Source organism: Pristis pectinata, chromosome 4 (genome assembly GCF_009764475.1).
Source record: "Pristis pectinata isolate sPriPec2 chromosome 4, sPriPec2.1.pri, whole genome shotgun sequence".
Lineage (NCBI taxonomy): Eukaryota > Metazoa > Chordata > Chondrichthyes > Rhinopristiformes > Pristidae > Pristis > Pristis pectinata.
In genome coordinates, this window is record NC_067408.1 from 95,736,035 (window position 1) to 95,742,034 (window position 6,000).

Consider the following 6,000-nt stretch of genomic DNA (forward strand, 5'->3'; position numbering starts at 1 on the left):
GAAGAAAATGGCCTTGAGGTTGTGCTGCACATGTTCACCAAGGTCAACTTACTAACAAGATTTTACTTTGCTCTTTAAATGTTTTTATTATATATACAGCCAACACTTTGATTAAGAAGTAGACAGGAAATCTGCAGCAGCTCTGAAAGGACTGTAATTCAGTACTTCCCTCATGCAGGTTTAGTGGCAGTTTGTGCTCGGCTGCATGACCATGCATCAGGGGCAAACACCAAGTCTGTCGGTTCAGCTCTGGATGTGATATTGGAGAAGATGCTGCCGAGCAAGCTTCCAGTTTCCAGCCAAAAAACTCAGTGCTGTCTCTCACTTGCCTTGGGGGAGCTCTGTGACAAACATTTCTTATAAATATAATGGGTTCTATAGTATTTTTGCATCCTTGTTTCACCTTCTGTTCAGTAAAGAATACCAGGTCATACATACATTGAATTTGAAACAGTGCAACTGATGCCCAGAAAAACAAAAACTTCTTCACACAGGAAGTTTCTCAGAGTTATCAAGAAGCTGATCTTCACACTAGCCTTTCACTATACTTCACATGTGCTGTTATAACTATATCTTGGCTTTGTTATTGGTTAAAGTACAGCCTACAGAAATATATTTAGAGATGACATAACTGAAGTTGGCATGCAAAAGTTTGGGCACCCCTGGTCAAAATTTCTGTTACTGTGAATAATTAAGTGAGTAGAAGATGAACTGATCTCCAAAAGTCATGAAGTTAAAGATGAAGCATTCTTTTCAACATTTTAAGCAAGATTAGTGTATTATTTTTGTATTGTACAATTTTAGAATGAAAAAAGGAAAGGAGCACCATGCAAAAGTTTGGGCACCCCAAGAGATTTGAGCTCTCAGATAACTTTTACCAAGGTCTCAGACCTTCATTAGCTTGTTAGGGCTATGGCTTGTCGACAGTCATCGTTAGGAAAGGCCAGGTGATGCAAATTTCAAAGCTTTATAAATATGCTGACTCCTCAAACCTTGTCCCGACAATCAGCAGTCATGGGCTCCTCTAAGCAGCTGCCTAGCACTCTGAAAATTAAAATAAATGATGCCCACAGAGCAGGAGAAGGCTATAAGAAGATAGCAAAGCATTTTCAGGTAGTCATTTCCTCAGTTTGTAATGTAATTAAGAAATGGCAGTTAACAGGAACGGTGGTGGTCAAGTTAAGGTATGGAAGACCAAGAAAACTTTCCGAGAGAACTGCTCATAGGATTGCTAGAAAGGCAAATCAAAGCCCCCGTTTGACTGCAAAAGACCTTCAGGACGATTTAGCAGAGTCTGGACACCTGCACAAATATGACCTTCATGGAAGAGTCATCAGAAGAAAACCTTTCCTGCGTCTCACCACAAAATTCAGTATCAGAAGTTTGCAAAGGAACATCTAAACAAGCCTGATGCATTTTGGAAAAAAGTCCTGTAGACTGATGAAGTTAAAATAGAACTTGTTGGCTGCAATGAGCAAAGGTACGTTTGGAGAAAAAAGGGTGCAGAATTTCATGAAAAGAACACCTCTCCAACTGTGAAGCACGGGGGTAGATCGATCATGCTTTGGGCTTGTGTTGCAGCCAGTGGCACGGGGAACATTTCACTGGTAGAGGGAAAAATGAATTCAATGAAATACCAGCAAATTCTGGAAGCAAACATCACACCGTCTGTAAAAAAGCTGAAGATGAAAAGAGGATGGCTTCTACAACAGCATAACGATCCTAAACACACCTCAAAATCCACAGTGGACTACCTCAAGAGGCACAAGCTGAAGGTTTTGCCATGGCCCTCACAGTACCCTGACCTAAACATAATCGAAAATCTGTGGATAGACCTCAGAAGAGCAGTGCATGCAAGACGGCCCAAAGATCTCACAGAACTAGAAGCCTTTTGCAAGGAAGAATGGGCAAAAATCCCCCAAACAAGAATTGAAAGACTCTTAGCTGGCTGCAGAGAGTGTTTACAAGCTGTGATACTTGCCAAAGTGGGTGTTACTAAGTACTGACCATGCAGGGTGCCCAAACTTTTGCTTCGGGCCCTTTTCCTTATTTGTTATTTTGAAACTGTAAAAGATGGACATAAAAACATAATCTTGCTTAAAATATTAAAGAAATGTGTCATCTTTAACTTTATGCCTTTTGGAAATTAGGTCATCTTTTACTCCCTTAACTATTCACAGAAACAGAAATTTTGACCAGGGGTGCGCAAACTTTTGCATGCCACGGTACGGTTTGTTTGTTTCCAATATAATTAATTTATGCACTTTCTGAGAGAAAGTATTAAACATTGTATTGTACCAGATGTTGACCAATTTGATTTCACAAAATGCTATTTATATTTGCTGTCAGGCGGTGGGGGTGGAAGAGTCCACAGGGTAAGCTTACCACATTATGGCACATAACCAGCATGTGTTTGACCTACTCCCATTTCCTGGGCTGTGATGTAATGGAAGGTCAGTGGTAGGGAAAATACTGACATCTATATAAAGAATGTAATAACAGAATATGTTAAAAAGATGATTGAGCATACACTGATGGAAGGAAAATCATGTTTGCCTAATCTGCTGGCCTTTCTTATGTTTTTCATCATACCTTATGAAATAAAGGGAGGACATTCAACCCATTAATGCCAAGTTACAAAGCATTCTCATCATCCCAGTCACCTATTTATTTCACTGTAACCCACTCTCTCAAATGCCCATCAACTTCACCCTGATTCTCCTACTACCCACTTACACTAGCCAATTAATTTATCAAGCAGTGTAATTTCTGTAGTTCTTTGAGGATCCTCATTATAGGAAGGATGTGGAAGCTTTAGAGAAGGTGCAGAGGAGATTTACCAGGATGTTGCCTGGATTGGAGAGCATATCTTATGAGGATAGGTTGATCGAGCTGGGGCTTTTCTCTTTGGAGAGAAGGAGGATGAGAGGTGACTTGATAGAGGTGTACAAGATGATAAGAGGCATAGATCAAGTGGACAGTCAGAGACTTTTTCCCAGGGCAACAATGGCTAACACAAGGGGACATAATTTTAAGGTGATTGGAGGAAGGTATAAGGGGGATGTCAGGGGTAATTTTTTTACACAGAGTGGTGGATGCGTGGAATGCACTGCCTGCAGAGGTTGTGGGGGCAGATACATTAGGGACATTTAAGAGACTATTAGATAGACACATGAATGATAGAAAAGTAGGGGGCTATGTGGGAGGGAAGGGTTAGATAGATCTTGGAGCAGGATAAAATGTCGACACAACATTGTGGGCCGAAGGGCCTGCACTGTGCTGTAGTGTTCTATGTTCTATGTGACCAATAGAATAAAAAAGGGGGAATTGTTGAGTTTGGTGTATTTGGATTTTCAGAAAGCTTTTAATAAAGTTCCACAAAGGAGATCAGTCAGCATGGTTAGAAAACACCATTGAAGGAGAATTAGTTATTGGACAGAAAGACAGGAGTAGGAATAAACAGATCAGATTGTGACTGAAGGAGTACCACAGATATCCGTGTTTGGGTAATGGTTATTGGTTTATTATTGTCACATGTCCTGAGATACAGTGAAAAGCTTTCATTTGTGTGCCATCCAAACAGATCATTCCATACATCAGTACATCAAGGTAGTACAAAAGGACAAAAAAGCATGCAGAATATAGTGTTACAATTACAGAAAAAATGCAGTGCAGGCAGACAAATAAAGTGCAAGGGCCATGATGATTGGGAGATCAAGAGTTCATATTTATCATATGAGGTCCCTTCAACAGTCTTATAACAGTGGGATAGAAACTGTCCTTGAGCCTGGTGGTGTGTGTTCTCAAGCTTTTGTATCTTCTGCCCGAGGGGAGGGGGGAGAAGAAAGAAAGATTGGGGTAAGAGGGTTCCAGCTATTAACAATCCATATCAACAATGTGGCTGAGGGAAGCAGATGTCATATTTGCAATGAAGCTGATGACACAAAACAAGGTTGGATTTTGTGTAGGAAGGAGGATGTAAAGAGATATCAAGGGGATGTATACGAGATGAATGAGTGGGCGAAAACATGGCTGATGGAACATATTGTGGAATAAGTGTGAGGTCATACACATTGAATCATCAATGGAAAAGAGAAGTAAATTTGTTCAGCGGTGAGAGACAGAGTGGTGTTGATGTTCAAAGGGACCCACACATGTTTGTGTACAAGTTGCTGAACATTCAGGTGCAACAAGAAATTGGGAAGGCAAAGTGTACATTGGCCTTTATTACGTGAGGATTTGAATACAGGAGTAAGGAAGTCTTAATACAATAGGTCTTGGTGAGACTGCATCTGTGTGCAGTTTTGGTCTCCTTACCAAAGAAAGGATGCATAGTGGTTGCCACAGAGGGAATGCAGCAACGTTTCAGTAGACCAGTTCCAGGGATGGTGGGTTTGCTGTGTAAGGAGAGATTGAGTAGAGTGTAGATGAGAGGAGAGCTCGTTGAAACTTATAAATTTGCTAAGGGACGAGATAGGCTGGATGCTGGGAGAATGTTTCTCCTGGCTGAGGAGTCCAGGACCAGGAGGCACAGACTCAGAGTAAAGGGGACTCTATTTGGGACTGAGGTGAGGAGAAACCTCTTCACGCAGAAACTGGTGAACCTTTGGATTTCTCAACCCAGAGGGCTGTGGAGGCTTAGCTCTTAAGTTTATTCAAAACAGTGATCAATAAATTTCTAGTTATTAAAGGAATCAAGGGATGATGGGGCCAGAAAAGTGGCACTGAGGTAGAAGTAGGCCTCCTCCTGCTACAGCTTGTCATTTTATGTTATTGACCTGAAATGTTAAACCATTTCCTCTGTAGATGTTGCTGGATGTGTCAATTATTTCTGGCATTCTCTGTTGCTAATGTTTAGGGGAAGTCCTGTGTGTGGTCAGGTTTAACACAGAGAGCCACAAGTCCCATCCTGTCAACACCAGCACCACCAAATGTACACGCATCTGCTCCAGCATTCATATACCCCTCACACACTCTAGCAGCTATTCAATCCTGGCTGTCACTTCATTCACACCCTGCTGAAAACTGGTCAAGAACATTTTTTCCTCCTCCTTGCAGGTGAACGTTGCTCATGGGTTGTGACAACAAACAAACAAGATTGCATAACAATCTGTGCACATATGCTCAGTGAGTTGGAGGACAGGAAGGTGTCAATTATGGATTCAGCTACCACACAATTCTAGCTGAGCAGAGCACAGTTACAAATATAATAATTGATAGAAATTAAATTATTTCCTCAAAATAATTGATAAAACTATGTTTTTTTTGGGATGGGACAAACCATTGGTGTCCAGCTACAAAGGCAGCCTACTGGGTTACCATGAGTAGTAGACCTGGATCTCAGCATTCAGCTTGTGATCCCAGCAGCTGTCCCAAGGTAATGACATACACATTCGCTGACCATGCTGGAATTTATATTCTCTTACATTGAAGGAGACCATTCAGCCCATTGAATTTGTGCCAGCTTGCAGAGTAACCCCATCAATCACATTCCCCTACTTATTTCCCTGTTACCTATTCTCTCTCACATGTCTGTCAACTCCACACTGGTTCTCCTACTGCCCACCTACACTGGTGGTAATTTACGGTAGACAATTAATCTACTAACCACCAGTTTAAAGGTCAATGGGAGAGTTTCTCAGTACAAGGAAGGAAAATCAAAATAACTTCAGGAATTCTAAAAGTAAAACAGAAAATGCTGGAAATACATGAGAAGAGAAACAGAGTTAAATGTTTCAGGTCCTTCATCTGAACTTGGTTCCTCAATACCACAAGGCAAATAGTTGTAAGTACGCTTTGCAAATGACTCTGACACCCACTGACATTGGAACATAGAACATAGAACAGTACAGGACAGAAACAAGCCCTTCAGCCCCTCAAGTCTGTATAGACCATGAGGCCAATCTAACTAATGATATCTGCCTGCACATGGTCCATATCCCTCCATTCCCTGCTTGCTCATGTGTCTGTCTAAATGCCTCTTAAATGTTGCTATCATAT